At 38.0% G+C, this 19,544-nt stretch overlaps 1 protein-coding gene across 1 annotated transcript in view; it reads right to left on the bottom strand.

The window, feature by feature from the left end:
- LOC106095560 (allatostatin) overlaps window positions 1-19,072 on the bottom strand; it is a 35,607-nt gene extending 16,535 nt beyond the window's left edge. The window contains exon 1 of the mRNA XM_059365037.1: window positions 18,901-19,072. The gene's annotated coding sequence lies outside the window, so the exon portion shown is untranslated. The remainder of the gene's footprint in view (window positions 1-18,900) is intronic.
- Window positions 19,073-19,544: the final 472 nt, after the last annotated feature.

Genomic DNA, 19,544 nt, shown 5'->3' with positions numbered 1-19,544 from the left:
AAACTATCAGTGAAATATTAAATAGACCACGATCTACTATACAATCCATCATCAGAAAGTGGACAGAAACGAAAACTGTTGACAATAAACCAAGATCTGGTCGACCAAAAGCACTTTCAGTTGGAGATGTGCGTTGGCTAGTGCGGCAAGTTCAGAAAACTCCGAAGACAAATGCGACCATTCTTCGTAAAAACACTATGGAATATTTAGGGAAGGAAGTTACTACACAAACAATTCGAAATACACTCAAAAGGCATAGTTACAGAGGAAGAACTGCACGTAAGAAGCCCTTTATAAATAAAATAAACCGAGTGAAAAGGCTAAACTTCGCAAAAATGTATGTAAAACAGCCCGAATCATTTTGGAAAACAGTCATTTTTGCAGACGAGAGCAAGTTTAATCTTTTTGGGTGCGATGGAAAGGTCATAGTGTACAGAAAACCAAATACAGAGCTTGAAGAACGAAACACAGTTGCTACTGTAAAACATGGTGGAGGTGGTTTAATGGTTTGGGGGTGTATGGCGGCTTCAGGAGCGGGAAATCTTGAAATTATTAATGGAGTAATGGATCATAAGTATTACATTGACATTTTAAAGAGGAATTTAAAAGATAGTGCTGTAAAACTTGGGCTTGGTAATAACTTTCAATATTATCAAGATAATGACCCCAAACATTCTGCTTTAAATACCAAGATGTGGATGCTGTATAACTGCCCCAAAGTCATTAAAACTCCTCCTCAAAGTCCCGACTTGAACCCAATTGAACATCTTTGGGAACATCTCGAACGCAAATTGAGAACGCGCAATTTTTCGAGCAAGAGTCAAATGCAACAGGTGATAATGGAGGAATGGACTAATATAGACCAAAATATAACCGCTAAATTAGTCCAATCGATGTCAAACCGTTTAAAAGAAGTTATAAGACGCGGTGGTCGAATAACAAAGTATTAATTTTTTTAAATTATGTTATTTATTTTTTTGTTTTTTTGCAATGATGAATACTTTTTTTGTTTAATTTTTTGTGTTCAGCTGTAAAATGGCCCTTTTTGTTCCAATAAATACTATTTTTTTCTTTAAAAACAATGAAATTGTGTACATATATATCACACAAGCACTACTGCATCATTAGTTTAATATGTTTTTATTCCAATTGTCTTTTGTAGACTTATTAAAAAAAAAACATTGAATGATGAATACTTTTTTTGACCGCTGTAGATGTCATATCTTTAAGTTTATAAATGGTGCATTTTCATTCAATTTTGAGAGCATATATTATTATTACCATTATTTTCTTTGGTATCTTCTTAAATTTGTAGAGATTTTTAGGTGACTTTTGAATTTAAAGTTTTTTTTTCTTTCTTTTTATTATCATTTTTATAGAGACAACACACACCTGTGCAGATGCACACGAGTCTTCAAATTTCTTAATTTTCTAGCGTAAGCACTTCAGCAGCTTGTTGTTTAACAATCGAAATTAAAGTAAGCGCTGAAAAACTTGATGTATATACAAACGTTATTTTGGTTTTTTATTATTTATCGAAATATGTGACCGCAGCCGAAAATGCCGTATCGTTCAGTGTAAACCAAAGAGAATTTTTTATGATGTTTAAACATTAATTTGGAAATTAACCCACACATTGCCAGTAGCATTTTGTTAACGAAGCAATGCTAGATTCATTTTCACGCTGAGAAGTCATAATAAAAGGGGATAATTTTCGAATTACTTAAAGGAGCAGGGGGAAATATTTTTGCCTAGTATTTGTGGTTTATTCTAGAAACAAAAGGAAAACATAACATTCAATGTTGTAAAAGCGTATAACCAGCAATAAGAAGACCTAGATATATCCAAGACTTTTTAGTTTCTCGGGTACTTCCTTAGCTATTTCTTAAGGACTGTTCTATTCGTTCAAAAAAGATAGACTCATCTCCCTTGTTTTTGTTTCCTATTCATAGTGCGACGTTAAAAATATGTCTAATAGTAAACTCAGTCGGCATGACATATAAAATTTATTAATGTACTTTATACGCCATAGTTCGAGCAAATCTGGTAGCACATTTATGGCTCAAGATATGAATTATGTGTATTGGCGCACTTAACACATCTTAACGCTTGAAAGTCACCCTAGAAAGTCAATTTAACTACAACCTATTTAACCTAGGCGCGTTAAATTGCATCGTGAGCAAACTCCACCACCGAAGGATGGGACTATATACATTTTATTATTCCGTTTGCAACACATCGATACATCCATTTCCGACCCTATAAGGTATATATATTCTTCATCATCCGTCCGTCCGTCTGTCCGTTGAAATCACTCTACAGTTTTTAAAAATAGAAAATTGAGCTGAAACTTTGGACAGATTTTTTTGAGCTATAGCTGACTTTATATTAATATAGCCCCCATATAGACCGATCTGCCGATTTAAGGTCATAGGCCCATAAAAGCCATATTTATTATCCGATTTTAATAAACTTGAGACAGTGACTTGTGTTAGTCTACTCGACATCCTTTTTCAATTTGGCTTGATCGATCTCTCGGTGGTCCCTTAAAAGGCGCGTTTATTGTCCGATTTCGCTGCAATTTGGGACAGTGAGTTGTGTTAGGCCCTTCGACATCTTTTATACCAACCACCATAGGATGGGGGTATACTAATTTAGTCATTCCGTTTGTAACACATTGAAATCTTGATCTAGGACCCCATAAAGTATATATATTTTTGATCGTCCCGACATTCTGAGTGGAACTAGCCTTGTCCGTCCGTCCGTCTGTCGAAATCACACAAAGAGGTCGAACGCATAAAGCTAGCCGCTTGAAATTTTGCAAAGATACTTTATATTGATGTAGGTCTATGGGGATTGCAAATGAGTCATATCGGTTCAGATTTGGATATTGCTCCCATATAAACCGATCTCCCGATTTGTCTTCTGGAGCCTCTGGAAGCCGCAATTTTTTTTCCGATTTGGCTGAAATTTTGAACATAGTGTTCCGTTATGACTTCCAACAACTGTGCCAAGTACGCTTCAAATCGGTCAAGAACCTGATACAGATCCCATATAAACCGATTCCCCGATTTGACATCTTGAGTGCCTGGAAGCCGTAATTTTTGTCCGATTTGGCTGAATTGCACATTTTTCATCAACTGTGCCAAGTACGGTCTATAACCTGATAAAGCTCCCGTATAAACCGTGTTGTGATACGTGTTGTTTAATAACCCGTCTGCAAAAAAATGCTTCGAGGTCCATCAAAATTGGTTCAGAATTGGATATTACTCCCCCATTGTACTTATAGGGTAGGTGTAGGGTTTGACTTTCCTTACTGGTTTGAGTTAACTTTTTCCACTAAAATTTCATTATAAAAAAACATAAAAAACACTTCAAATCGTTGACATTGATTATTAAAATATGCGGATACCCACCACCTCGCGTATATATGTAAACCACCTTTCGTCAAAATACGGTGAAAAATGCATACCTCATGCCCCATAGCAGCTGTATCAAAATATGTTTCGATTTGGACCAAATACTAAATAATAAGTACAAGTCATTTTTCAATTGTGCATAACAAAATATTGGTCTTTTTAGCAGTTATTTCCAAAAATAAACCAATCTAAACCATATACGACACGGATGTCGAGAAGCCTAATCGGATTATAAATGCGTTTTTTTTTTTTGGGGCCAAAACTTTATATAGAGGTATCGGTCTATATGGCATCTATATTCGAATCTGGACCGATTTGGGCCAAGTTGCAGGAAAATGTCAAAGAGCCTAATACAACTACTGTCCTAAATTTCGGCGCAATCGGACAATAAACGCGCCTTTTATGGCCCCAAAATCTTAAATCGAGAGATTGGTCTATATGGCAAATATATCCAAATCTGGACCGATCGGAGCCAAATTGAAGAATAATGTGGAAGGGACAACTCACTTTCCCAAATTTCGGCGACATCGGATAATAAATGGTCGGAAATGTATATTTCGATGTGTTGCAAACGGAATAACAAAATGAATATAGCCCGATCGTTCGGTGGTGGGTGAAGGTGGTGGTGAAGAAGAGCCACATGCCGTACAAGAGTTACCGTTGCAGCACAAAAACGCCAAGGTGGTATTGTTTATGCGCTCATGGCGTCATTGGTCCATTTTTCTTTGGAAGAAAGAAAATCTTTATCATCAACGACGATTTGCGACTTATTTTGCTCCAAATGGCTGAGTTGGACTTGGTTGATATGTGGTTTCAGACTGTGGATATATGGGGATTAATTTGGTGACCAGTTTTTCTCTCGAAATGACCCTGTGGGCTTGCCGCCGGGATCAGGACGTCATTTGACGCCTATTAACTATAATTTATGGGTTATGTAAAATTGGACCTACTACCCATAAAAATCACCCTTAATGTGTGTTGTTATAGTAACCATTACGGTTTGGCATTTCAATTAAGCATCCACTCTAAATTGAAATAGTTGTTAACAAATAAAACAACCACAGCCTGTTTCCTGTGTATGATCTTATTCCACTGGTGTATGTAGTATGTGTAGTACCAGAGACTAATGCCGCACTGAGAAGTTCCCTTGTACTTTAAATGATGCACCGCCGCAATGCTTGCCTATTGCTTAAGTATGACATTGCAGGCCTATCAAATTTCTAATGAACATTAAAACATTATTTATTGCCATAATAAAACTGAAGCTTTTATGAACGCTGTGTGCCTTTAAGCTTATTAAACGCCTTCAAGCATTTGCACACAAAATGCACCAGAGTAATCGTTCATTATCGCTTTGTATGGGATAGATGTTTGTAACGAGGATTCAAACAATATTATTCAGTCCATGACGAGAGTTTTCCAAGGAAACGCCGTTGATATAGTCACATTGATTTCGCCATACCGAGGTTGACTTCCACACAATACTCGACTGTTTCATTTAAATGATTTCCATACAAAGCTTAATTTAAAAAACAAAATGGCAACAGTTAACAAAATCGCTCCACCAGGACATTGAATACACTCATAGAAAAAAGTTTGTTGAAAATAGCAGACACTGTCTGCTGAATACTTTACTTTACTTTATTTGGCTATGACAGAATATTTGTTCCTCTAGCCGAACGTACAATAGAATAGCATTCCAAGCGCCTCGATCTTCTGCGCTCATTCTAAAATCTCTGACACCAAGTTTCGAGGTGTCTCCCACCACTTGATCTTTCCATTGGGCTTTTGGTCTTCCCGGTGAACCACCGTGTTTGGCGTGTACCACCGTGTTTGCCTTCAGAAGACTTCTTTGCTGGAGCTTCTTCATCCATTCTGGCAACATGACCTAGCCAACGCAGCTGTCTGCGGAGTATTAGTAGTTTATTTACTTGCTATTGCGGTAGTAGGTCTGCTATTACAGCAGTAGTTCTGCAATTTCAGAGCAGAAGGCTTACTGCTGAAAACTACTGCTGCTTAATTATGAAGGGGATGTTAGAAGAAAAAATAAAATACAAATGTAAATGTGTGTCTCAGTGGATTTTGATGATAACCACTGAATGTCTACTTTCTATAATGTTTTTTTTTTAAATTTAGATACAAAGGACCATTCCAGCCATGTCTACATTAACAGCGCAATAACAAAAAATGCGGACCAGCTCAGCCACATTTCGAAGTGTATACCAATGGACGGATCAAGTAGCTTCTTTACAGTAATATTCCACAAATTAAAATCATCTCTTCCAACAAAATCTCAAAAAAAAAAAATCTAAAGAAATGCCTTAAGAAACCAAATCAAGTAACAGGCAAAGCGTTCGGCCGGGCCGAATTTTGAGAACCCACCACCATGGATTCTGCTAAAAATGTATACAATATAAATTTAGTTGAAGGGCATAATTTTATTTTACATGGCGAACTTCTGTTAAACCAGCAAAAATTAAAGCTAGGAACAGAACAAGGGTCATCGCGAGACTGGTTAACATGAGAGACTGATTTGGATCGTATTAGGTACAGTTGTTGGTAGTCATAACGGCACACTATCCGCAAATTTGCAGCCAAATCGGACAAAAATTGCGGCTTGTAAGAACTCGAGAAGTCAAATCGGGAGATCGGTTTATATGGGAGCTATATCAGGTTATAAACCGATTCGGACCGTACTTGGCACAGTTGTAGAAAGTCTTAACGAAACACCACATGCACAATTTCAGCGAAATCGGTAACAATTGCGGCTTTCAGGGGCTCAAGAAGTAGAATTGGAAGATCGGTTTATGTGGGGGCTATATCTATATCTGAACCGATAAGGCGCAGTTTCAATCCCAAACGATATCAATCATCAATAGATAGTAACTGTGCAAAATTTCAAGCGGCTGGCTTTACGCGTTCGCGTTCGTGATTTCTACAGACGGATGGGCGGACGGGTATGGCTAGATCGGCTCAGAACGTCGAGACGATCAAGAATATGTATTCTTTATGGGGTCTTAGACGAATATGGGAAAATGGATTGAGGATGGGTGCAGTTCATATCATAGCGGTATAATCGAGGCGACGATAGGAAACCTGGTTGAAAGGGAAGAGGTTTCGGATCGGATACCTGAGATGAACCTTGAAGTTGAGTGCGAGGCGCTGCTGCAATCGGCACAGTCTTAGATTGACGGAACCCTGGTATTGTCATCTGAAAGATCATGTTACACGGATGGATCAAAGCTAGGGGACAGAGTGGGCCTGGGTGTTTACGTTGAGAACCCAGGGACAGAAATCTGTTGCAAACAGCCTGAACATAATACGGTCCTGCAGGCGGAGATCCGGGCGATCACGGAATGCGTGAAGTGTTGTGGTGCTAATGCGAGGACGTCGAGTGTGAACGTCTTTACTGACAGTAAAATTGCCATAAGGGCAATAACAACCAGGACGTTAAGGTCACGAAGAGTCTTGCAGTGCAAGAAGGAGATTAACGACTTCTTTGAGGATGGCAAAACCCGCATTGTTTGGGCAGACGATTAGGCGGTGAAGGCCAGAGGACGACCGTCAATAAACTTGGTTAACCCGAAGCCTTTCGGGACGACGCAGTCCGAGTTAAGGGAGTGGGCGACGAATGCGCATGCAACATTGTCGAACAGCGAAACGGTCGGTAGGGCAGATCGTGAGAAGACGAGGCTATTACTGAAAGGAAGTTAGAATGAGGTCAGTATAGCTATTGGTATCATAACGGGACACATAGGACTACGAGCTCACATTTTGTAAGAGCTTGAGTAATGAAGAAACCTGGTTTTTCAGTCGTTGGGACAATATTTGAAAGCATAAAACCATTAGGTCAGAATTGGACACGACCCGTCGGAAAATATAAGACTTCATTCATGTATGGTATATGCGCACCGTAGCGCAGAAGTTAGCATGTCCGTCTATAGGGCTTGAATTCTGGTGAAGCATCATAAAAAATTGTTCGGGATTGGTTTTCCCCTCTTAATGTTTAAACTTCGTCCCAAAAAGGTGTCGTTTTGTGGCATGCCTTTCGGGCTCGTTGAAAACTTGAATAGGATAGCACTCATTGATATGTGAGAAGTTTCCCCCTATTCCTTAAAGGAATGTTCAAGGTCAAATTTGCAATATGCACATAAGAATCTCCCTGGTAGCTGAATTACTGGCGATCGTGGGTACGAATCGAAAGGTCGGGAAAAAGTGTCTGCTTTGTCTTTATCCGTCGCTTTTTTCCAATTTTTCGTGAAAAGTCTTCCATAGTATCCACCAATGTTTTTTTTTTGTGAACTCCAATTTTTTCCATAGCTTTCTATTTGTTTGCCAATTTCCCCCATTTAAATATATTTTGCAACAAATAATAATAATTAATAAAATAGTTGTGTTTTACACCATTTCTAATTTTTTGTATTTTTTGTTCAGGCAATTCCTGAGAGATATGAGATATGTTAAAACAGATTGATAAATTTTGATTGAATTGCTTTTGATTTTCTGTACACATGTGTTTGCGAAAAGTTAACAGCAAATCATAGAACTGTCAATATTATATATAAGATCAAAAGCTAATCTTATTTTATATCTTTTTATTTTGATCTTATATTCAGTGGTGTCTTTAGCGTGTGGCTGGACAGCATAGCTGGTTGTGTGCTTGAGACGTTGGTCAAGCATATCTGTGTGTCAGACTGATGGGTATATCTGTTAACCAGATATGCGAATGCGAAAGCATTTACACATGTTTTTTTTTAAATATTTTTTCTTACGCTCCAATCACTTTGTTTATTAATTTAGATAGCAATCTATCAGATGTGCGGATTATCGTTGCATACGAAATGTCGACGGGTGGAATACCTAATGTTGCAACTTTAGCTCATCTGCCTTAAAGTGGCAACATTACTGATTTATTTTTTTATGGTTTTTGGCAGAAATGCCAATTTGATCAAGATTTGAGGTGAAGAACAAGAAGGTTTTAGGCGCCAACTTCCTTTTTCAATAAGATTCCAAAGAGTTAACATCAAAGTGCTTTTGAAAAATAATCTGAGCGTGTGATGTTTTTTTTTTCAAGTTTTCTAAATGGAACGCAATTCTGCGGAACGGTTCATTATTTCTGTGTAACCTATTGAGAAAATATTTGATTTAATAAGTGATATAAAGTTTTATACCTACAGGATTTAGGCTCTTGCCTTTGTTGCCACCAAAGCTACTACAAAGAAATTTATGTGGACACACCCATTGAACTCATTACTAAGGTTAGTGGAAAAAGTGGCATTGCACAATGGGATATAATCGAAAAAAATCAGAAAAAATATGCCGTTTGAGAACGGATAGAGATATCTAATAGAAATTTGAATGATTAGAGCTGAGGTGTTATCGAGATCATCTAAAAAATACAAAGCCAGTGTCAGGCAAAAAAAAAGGAATTAAATGTCATATATGACCAAAATTAGTAGAGATATTCTATACCTCAAGAGGACTTTTTTGTAGGGCATTTTGAGCAATATCTAGCAAAAAAATGGAAATCGAACCATAAAAGAAGATTTCCAAACCCAAAGGATTTGTCGTAATACCGAGGTGACCAACTTTAGGGCCTTGCCACGGGGCGCTGGACTACCTAGAGCCTTGAAATTTTGCACACGATCACACTAACCCCTCTTTCAAAGAGCTATCTCTAACCGTTCTTACACGGCATATTCTTTACTAGTTTTTTTCGAGACTTTCCCACTGTGCGACGTTAATTTTTGTGCAATCAATTTTGAATATTTGAACCAATCGAGTTTGATTAATCTGTCCATCCGTATGTCTATCTGTCATCCGCCCGATTTCCCACTTTTGTTTGCTGCATCTTCTTAGTCTAAATGGCTCAAACCGGTTCATGTTTAGATATAGTCCAAGCCGAACCGATCTTCTGATTTGGCTTCTTACGCTACAAGAGGGCTCAATAACTACCTCATTTGGGTGCAATTTATCACATGGTATTTTTTTATTACTTCCTACATTCACAGCCATTTGATCCATGTTGAAATCGGACCACAAAAGAGCCACTTACATACGTTGACTAACGTCCTATGTCCTCCTTTATAAATATTTGTAACATTTTGTACCATTAAGATCAATAGATCAAAAGTTGTGGCATAATATGATAATCGAAACGTTCGTTCATCGAAGGCTTATCTTCCTTTTCTTCCTTTTTGACTTCCCTAGCTCCATAACGCTGTTATTATTATCCGATTTGATTGAAATTTTGGAATGGTGTTTTGCTATATTTGGAAAAATGTTTAAGTCATTTTCAACTTTTTATCATCTGAAAACAGCAGAAAATGTTTGCTGTTTTAGCAACAAATTACCGCCGTCCCGTTTTCAGCATACTTTCTGTATATTTATTGTTTTTACTACAATTTTCTCCGAGTGTATGACTTTCAACATCTAAGAACCGAACTCCTTTTTAACAAAGAAGTCAAAATGCTCAATTGATAGACCGGTTTAAAGTTAACATATCATCTATAATTAATCGCCTAATTGGCCTACGAAAATTTGTTCAAACGATCTGAGAAATAAGACCCATGAAGGAGGGAAAATAATATTGTGTCAGATTCAACTTCGCGCTTTTCTTTGCTTGTTAATAACAACAGAAATTTTACTTTGCTTTTGTGTGTTTGGACATTCCCTACAAATCCCAATTTTTTATATTGGGTTTTCCGACTTCATACTTTGAGGGCGTAGCAAGTCTTTCCCCCAAGGGTCGCATTTGTCAACTTGTTATCTCCATAGAATTTTTTACTCTAGGGGTTTAAGTCTGTTTATATGGGACCTATATCTAAACATGGATAGATTTGACGCATCAATAAGAAATGCTTGTGCAACATTTCAAGCCCCTAGGTTAATTTGTCCGAAGTGTACTTACGACAGACAAACAAGTAGACATCGTTAGATCGACCTCAATTGTCATAGCGATTGTGAATACATAATTTATAGATTTCTTGCCTATTTTTCGAAGTCTTACAACTACCATCTATGTCGTTTCATGGCCTTGGAGCCGTTAATATAAGAACATCGCTGTCGACTTTACGAACCATGGAAGTATTATAGAAAAGACAACGCCGCTAGATCAAAGAGAAAATGCATTGAAAACAAAGAAAGTTTAAACAAGTAAGAGCGTGCTAAGTTCAGCCGGGCCATACCTTATATACCCTCCACCATGGATCGCATTTTTCGAGTTCTATGCGCGGTATCTCTTTTTAGGCAAACAAAGAATATTGGATAAAAACTGTTGTGCTATTGGAGCTACATTAAATTGTAGTCCAATTCGGACCATAAATGAATGCTGAACATTGTAGAAGTCATTGTGTAATATTTCAGTTCATTCGGCTAAGAATTGCGCCTTGTAAGGGCTCAAGAAGCAAAATCGGGAGATAGGTATATATGGGAGCAGTATCAAGCTATTGATCGATTAAGACCATATTAGACACGTATGTATATTGAAGGTCATGAGAGAAGCCGTTGTACGAAATTTCTGCCAAATCGGATGACAATTGCGCCCTCTAGAGGCTCAAGAAGTCAATATCCCAGAACGGTTTAGATGGCAGCTTTATCAGGTTATAAACCGATTTTAACCATACTTAGCGCAGTTGTTGGAAGTGATACCAAAACACTACGTGCAAACTTTCAGTCAAATCGGACGAGAATTGCGCCCTCAAGAAGTCAAGACCCAATATCGGTTTATATGGCAGCTATATCAAAACATTGACCGATTTGAATCATACTTAGCGCAGTTGTTGGAAGTGATGCTAAAACACCACGTGCCAAATTTCAGTCAAATCGGACGAGAATTGCGCCCTCTAGAGGCTCAAGAAGTTAAGATCCAAGATCGGTTTATATGGCAGCTATATCAAAACAGGAACCGATTTGGTCCATTTACAATCCCAACCGACCTACACTAATAAAAAGTACTTGTGCAAAATTTCAAGCGGCTAGCTTTACTCCATCGAAAGCTAGCGGGCTTTCGACAGACAGACGGACGGACGGACAGGCGGACGAACAGGCGGACGGACATGGCTAGATGTGGCTTAAAATGACATGACAATCAAGAATATATATACTTTATGGGATCTCAGACGCACATTTCGAGGTGTTACAAACAGAATGACGAAATTAGTATACCCCCATCCTATGGTGGAGGGTATAAAAATGCACAATTGGATCTAAAATACGCAAATAAATTAAAACGAATGGTCTTATTTTTTACTGGGATTCCAGGAATAGCATTAAATAGAGCAGCCAGTTTTCGAGCTTGTTTTCAAACATTAACAAAGCATCACATATTAAAATGGAATTAGTAAGTGCTTAAGACTTGTATGCAACAAATATGAAAGTACATGCCAACAATGGCATCTGGTATTTTAAAATCAAAACCAATGATATGTAACCGTATTGCTATGGTATAATGTTTGGTCAGATGTTAAGTCGGATATGAGGTACAGAAGCTGCTCTCGTCACCTCGTGCGAGAGATAATACATATATGAACTTTGTAATTGGACATTTTCCAAAACTCTAACATGTTTGTACGAGTATATGTATGTGCAACAACCCCAACCATTTCACAAATAGAAGTTTTTATTAAGTCCTCTCTACCACCTAATGGTTTTTCCACTTCAAGCTGCAATGCTGCTGCAACCGAATGGTTTTAAGAAAACAATAAAAGTAAGTTTTCGAAACAACAAATGGCACTGATTTTCAAAATTTTAGAAAGAGCAGTGCTGCGGCAATATTCAGTTCATGGAAATATTGTAATAAGCAACTTGGAAGTGCGAAGACTTAATATACTAATTGCTGTGAAGTACTAAAGTAGAAAACATGTTTTGCAGTTAGTCATATGTTTTAGTGTATTTCTGGTCCTGAAAAAACTGACATTGCCAGAAACAATTTGGAATTTCCATTGGACAGTTAAGCGGATTGCTCGTGAGTATTTAGGTGTTCTACACATATAGAGCCGTGTGTAATAAGGTCGGATAGCCTTGTGCATATAGGTTAGGTTTAAGTAGCAGTCTGCCATCAGACTCACTTAGACGTTTTCGTCCATTGTGATAGCACAGGAACAGAAGAAGAAAGATGCCGTCTAGTTCCTACCGTTGAACCATCCAGATCGCTTTAAAAATCAGAACAACTTGAGAATGTTCACATCCGCTAAAACAGACAGGTTCTCAAAGAGATAAAAACCTAAAGTGGAACTCCTTCGGACTGCTAGAAGATGTACTATGGTCTCTTCTTATACGATGTCCTCACAGCTTCTGCAAAAGTCGTTGCTGGGAACCTTCAGTCTGTCAGCATGCTTTCCGATTAGACCTGTGACCTGTCATGACGGACACAATGACTGAGACGTCTGTTCTGGCCAATGACAACAAAGCGGTAGACCTCTTCAAGTCTAGATTAGGCCACATAGTTTCGGAATGCTCACAGCCCCCTCTTTGTGACCATCTATCATTCGTTATTCTTCGGGTCTGGTCCTGAATACTTAGCTTACATGTCGCTAGAGGCATATCCACCTATTCCAGTTTCCCTGGAATGTGTAGGATTGTTCTTAGCCTCGCAATCTCGTCCGCTTTGCAAATCCCTGGGATATCTCTGTGGCCCTGCACCTGAATTTTGAGCTATTCAGCCATCTTGTTGAGAGATCTGTGACAGTCGAGGACAGTTTTTGGGTTCAGAAATGCGTTCTCCAGGGATTTAATGGCTGCCTAGCTGTCTCAGTAGATATTTACGCCTATTGTCGTTATGACATTATATCTTAGCCATTCCACCACTTCCTTAATTGCAAGGATCTCCGCTTGATACACACAGCAGTGGTCGGGTAACCTTTTCGCCCACCTGGTCGTTTAGTTTGGAGCCATCCGTATAGAAGTCTATGTAGCTTCTGTTATAAGGGTTCTATCAGGAATAGTGGTGCAGTAATTTTTTATCAAAAAGCGGCTCAGGTGGGGTGTAATCTATACTGCCTGGAACATCAGATATTGTTACAAGGATAACAAAATATCCGTAGCCGTTGCAATTTGACTAGCCACAATGTCCAGTGGCGTAAGATGAATAATAATAATAATTCAGTATATCAGATGGTGTCATTCAAAGTGCGGCTGTGATGCACAAACAATCCATCCTTTGGATCCGGTTAAGTATAGAGCAGCAGGTGAAATTTTGAAGCGCCGTCCACTAGAGAACAAAACACCATATAGCATTATAGGTCTGACAACTGCAGTATATACCCAATGCATGACACGCCGTCTAAACCCCCAACTTTTGTCAATGGCTCTCTTGCAGGTGTATAGGGCAAGAGTTGCCTTTTTCCAAAATGCATTCCAGGAATGCTAGAATCTGTGGGTGTGCCTCTAGCGACGTATAAGCTAAGTTTTCAGGACCAGGCCCGAAGGACAACGAATGAGAGATGGTAATATAGAGGGGCTGTGAGCATTAGAAAACTATGTGGCCTAATATAGAAAAAATTACAAAATATCTCATGTTTTTAGAGTGGAAACTTTGACTAATTCTTTAGGATTAATAATGTAAATACATTATTTGCTATAAAATTTAAAATAAGTTATAATCATTTCTATTTCAAAACACTGAAAGAACAACATTTAGTTATTTGTAGCACAAGATATCTATGATGTATAAATTAAATGTTTGCGCTATGTTTGTTTGTCTGTTCCGTATAGACTCAAAAACGGCTGCACCGATTTTTACAGATAGCCCACCGCTGAAAATGGGGTACAAAATTTTTTGATATCCGAAGGGGGGAGCGCCAGATCTCGGAGATGAGTGTACCGATTTAAGCGAAATTTTGCATGCTACCTTATGGTACCCTAATAAGACGAAATTAGTAAAAAATATGGGGTCAAATAAGTTGGGGGAATGCCCCATCCCAAAACCCACCCGATCGGACATGTTGAGCGATTGGCTATTAAATGAAAGGTATTTAAGAGCAGAGTACGAACTTGGCATTAAAATATCACCATAAGCATCACCAAAATCCTCCACCCCCAAAAACACCACCCAACAGGACACTTTTACCGCTTTGGTTTCTGAGGCACCCACCCCAAAACCCCTCAACAGGACATACATACCGCTTGACAGTTGAGTACACATATGTAATAAGAATTTGATCCAAGGTATCTGCGAGCCCTCCCCAACCCCAAAAACCCCTATAAAGGGTATGAATGTCCAACGTCACAAAATGGGTTTCAAATGAAAGGTTTTAGGGAGTTGACTACGAATCTGGTATACACATTTGGTAGAGTCTGGGACCGGCCCACCCAATAAATACCCTTCATTAGTACTTGTAGTTCAAACTGGATAATAAGTGAATTAAAAAAAGTCTATGTCAGTAGAGATCGAATCTAATGTTGACATAAGGGTGTACGTATCTTGGTAACGTCCTGCTGTTCAGCAGGACATGTAGATCGCGACAATAAAGGACTCAAAGAAATTGTCTTTTGGGTCTTTGCGTAGGGGGGACCGATCCTACCAATAAACTCAAATAAAAGGTTATTTCAGGGCGATCCTCCTACCCCTATTCTACAAAAACAAGGAATCATAAAACATATATGAATGCCGATCAGGATATAATAGAACAGCAACTAAAGGTCTTTGGTAGTAGAGTACACTTTTTACCCTCAAATTGGAATACACACAGGAGGTTCTACGGATCTTTAAAAAAGTTGTTTGAAATATGATTTTGAATGTAGATGTAGAAACCCCATAAAAATAATAGGAAATATATATTTTTTATGTATGTTAATTTTTCTAAAATAAAGAAAGAAAAAATAACAAAAAAAATTTTGGCCGGCGGGGGTTTTGAACCCGGGTTTCTGAATTCTTCACTGCCATGTAAGGATTTTGTATGCAGTACTAACAGCCGGTAGAGAAGTTAGCACAACTGCCGATAAGGGGACAGTACAACTCCGGTAGTGTATTAAACACAACTATCGGTAGGGTAGTTAGCACAACTATCTTAAGGGATTTGTGCGAACTCTTTGGTGGTACTGCGGAAAATAATTCGTTGTTGATGCAATTAGTAGTAGCAAAATAAAATTATTTTTCAAGGAAATGATTGATTGAACTGATATATCGGTTAGCAACATTTTCTTGTAATCATTTTTATAGTTTCATAGCTACGGAATTATGGAAATAACCAATCTGTGGTTTAAACAATTGAAATTGATTTGACATTATTATCTTTTTATTCTTATGATCGAAATCCAACCAACGGTTTTTCTGCGTGTACACAGGAATCTCAGGAACCTAATAAACTGGTTATTGTAGTAGCCGCAAATTTGCGGAGGGTGGGCAGTCGTTAGTCAGGTATAATCCTGGATAGATTCAGATGCGTCAATCCGACTACAGTGAAACACACATCAGACCTAAAAATTTGGGGTAAGTATCTGGGGGACGATGGAAGCCACCGTAGCGCAGAGTTTAGCATGTCCGCCTATGACGCTGACGGCCTAGGTTCGAATCCTGGCGAGACCATCAGAAAAAAATTTCAGTGGTGATTTTCCCCTCCTAATGCTGGCAACATTTATGAGGTACTATGTCATGTAAAACTTCTCTCCAAAGAGGTGTCGCACTGCGGCATACCGTTCGAACTCGGCTATAAAAACTAGGCCCCTTATCATTGAGCTTAAAACTTAAATCGGACTGCACTCATTGATATGTGAGAAGTTTGCCCCTGTTCCTTGGTGGAATGTTCATGGGGAAAATTTGCAAATCTGGTGGACGCCGCATGTGAACATGTAGAGGCTGATCCTGTCTATAACTATTATACAAATAATATATAAATGAAAAGAATTTAACAGATATATTAAAATGTGCACGATCCCCGCTGTGCATGATTTTCCGTTCACAATTTTTTGGTCTTCAAACACACGCTCATAAATGTTTGCTTAAACAAAAGAAAATCTGCTAAAAATGGAACAGTAGCAATTTTTTTTAACTAAAAAAGCAAACATAATCTACTGTTTTCATATGGTAAAAAGGTCACTGTAGCCTTAAAATGCCATTCTTTAAAAACTTGTGTGTTAATTTGAAATGTATGCATGTCTTTAATTAATTTTCCTGTTTGTGATATTAAACAAAAAATGTGCTTATAAAATCGCCAAAAATTTTTATTTATATATAGGGAATGATTTAGTCATCGTTTTGGAATTCAAAATTTTTAAATAAAGGGTGATTTTTTTGAGGTTAGGATTTTCATGCATTAGTATTTGACAGATCACGTGGGATTTCAGACATGGTGTCAAAGAGAAAGATGCTCAGTATGCTTTGACATTTCATCATGAATAGACTTACTAACGAGCAACGCTTGCAAATCATTGAATTTTATTACCAAAATCAGTGTTCGGTTCGAAATGTGTTCATTCACCGTTCAGCGATGAGGCTCATTTCTGGTTGAATGGCTACGTAAATAAGCAAAATTGCCGCATTTGGAGTGAAGAGCAACCAGAAGCCGTTCAAGAACTGCCCATGCATCCCGAAAAATGCACTGTTTGGTGTGGTTTGTACGCTGGTGGAATCATTGGACCGTATTTTTTCAAAGATGCTGTTGGACGCAACGTTACGGTGAATGAACACATTTCGAACCGAACACTGATTTTGGTAATACAATTCAATGATTTGCAAGCGTTGCTCGTTAGTAAGTCTATTCATGATGAAATGTCAAAGCATACTGAGCATCTTTCTCTTTGACACCATGTCTGAAATCCCACGTGATCTGTCAAATACTAATGCATGAAAATCCTAACCTCAAAAAAATCACCCTTTAGTTTCCCATAACACATACAATCGGATATTGTCCGGCTTTAGACCGCAGGGTTCTGCGTTTCCATTACAAATAGAAAAACAAAAATTCCTCGTTTTTAAGTTAGGCGAAGAAAATATGTTGGCTTTTTTTAAAGCATTTGAATGGTCTCCCAGTTCGCGATTTCGTTTGGTACCACCAAACTGTAGGATCTGTAGGATTTGCCAAAACGGCATGTCTTTTAGGCTGACTCAATGCAAGCAAGAAAGAAAACAACTCCACCTCATATATTTGGACTAAATGGACACATCCAACTATCCAACATCCAACCAAACGAAATCGCGATTTAGGAAACCAGTTAAAGGCGATTACAAAGCAAACTCATTTTCACTGCCTAACTTTAAAAAGAGGGGTTTCCGTTTTTCTATTTGTAATAAAACCATAGAACCCTACGGTCTGCAGCCGGATAAAATTCTAATTGTATGAATTATTTCAAGTCCAAAGCGTATTTCCTATAATAGTTAAAAAATTTTAAATTTTAATCAGCGAACACTGTTTGCTGATACCTGCAAACTTATTTCTCGGGGTGTAAGATATTGAAGAACATATTGCGAATATCCAAATCTACTTATAGGAACGGAGCCTTGGATGGCTCTATGAAACCTTTGAAGAGTTAAACCTTCTGATGATTTCGATCAAATTTGCTGGTAGTTGCAAATGAGAATGGTTTCAAAACTGACGTGGTAACATATACAAAGGAATCATACCTATATGAATGCTGTTTTAGCAAACATTTTGTCCCACAAAACCATGTGTTTCAATCATCAGTCTTTAAAAATCAAGCGCATATTACTGCACAACCGACGCACAACTTTTGATTTGTGATTTGTAAAGTAGCAGAGTTAGGGACCGAACAAATACTAGGTTATAGAGAAACTAACGAAATATTTGATTTAATTTGACCTAAGCGCAAAAATAAACAAACAAACATGCGCATATGAAGTAACGGAAATTGAATTTTTACAATATGATCATCATGGCAACATTTTTATTTTTCATCTACTTTGGATATAATACGGCACTTTTCTTCATAGATACACCTTTATGTTTGGCGTATTTTTTCTGCCGTCCTATCACTGCAATTTTCCAAACAGCCCTCCGGTCGCTGGACAACTAACGAAATTTTCAATGAGTCTGACAACGCACAGACATAAATTATAGTGGTAATCGTATGAACTACGGCTTATTTGATCTTTGACACATTCACTGACATTTTCAATATGTCAAATACCTAATACAAGGTTTGCTCTCTACGAAAATGTTGAGAAGGCTTGGGTTTAGCCAGCCTTATGTATGAAATGGAGTTCCATCAATAATCAGATTAAAAAGGCATTTCATTAAAGGCAAAATTGTTGATAATTGTTTATCTGATTTTTTGCATTGCAATTTTTTGGAAGCAACTTTCTCCTGGTGCAATTTTAAGACTCCACTTGTTTGTGGGCCACACTACTATAGTTCACATCGCACTAAAAGATTAAGCGTTTTAAAGTTCGTCAGCCAAGCTAACAGAGTGTAAAAAATATGTCTGCATTTTTTATTAAGAAAATTTTAAATTTTTAATGAGACACTAAAAATTTGAGAGCTGAACTGTAGAATGCCTCCACCACAGGGACACGAAATTTGCTTACCTTTTTAAACGGTTAGTTAGAAATTCGGAATCACTGGCAACAAAACCGATAGTCTACTCAAAACTCGAACACTTCTAAAGTCGTTTGGTGTTCGTTTCAAGGACGACGGACTACGAAATGGATTCTAATCTAATGCCGGTGGTTTGATGTAAACACTTGGAGATTGAGTTGATAACTTGGCATCATGCATGGATAGCTGGTGCTTTTTATACTAACTTTGGCCCTTAATCAGGGCCAACAACCACCACTGTAACAGAATGTCAAAACCAAACAACACCAGCAACAATAAAATTCAAATACATCCACACTTTGTTTCTTCTCACACAAACATACGCACTTCCTCTTTTTTGTGTAAAAAAATGTGTCGAGTTTTTTCTTTTGCCTCTTGTTTTTGGTGTTTATTGGCGCTTAGTGCCAAAAGGAAGTAAAATTTTACCATGTTGCTGTCAGAGATGGGACTCGTACATTTCTATTTAGATTGGAAATGGGCTAAACTTGTATGATAAATTATATTGAAAATGCATACACATAGTAGTGCACTTCGTGCCTGTTTATACCCTCCACCATAGTATACCCCCCGTATACTATCTTAATCACCTCATTTCATCTCAGCCGATTTGGTCATGACCGCTCGTCTGTCTGAC

Source organism: Stomoxys calcitrans, chromosome 3 (genome assembly GCF_963082655.1).
Source record: "Stomoxys calcitrans chromosome 3, idStoCalc2.1, whole genome shotgun sequence".
In the NCBI taxonomy this organism is placed as follows: Eukaryota; Metazoa; Arthropoda; class Insecta; order Diptera; family Muscidae; genus Stomoxys; species Stomoxys calcitrans.
The sequence above is the reverse complement of the archived record's forward strand: the minus strand, read 5'-3'. Positions and strand labels throughout refer to the sequence as shown.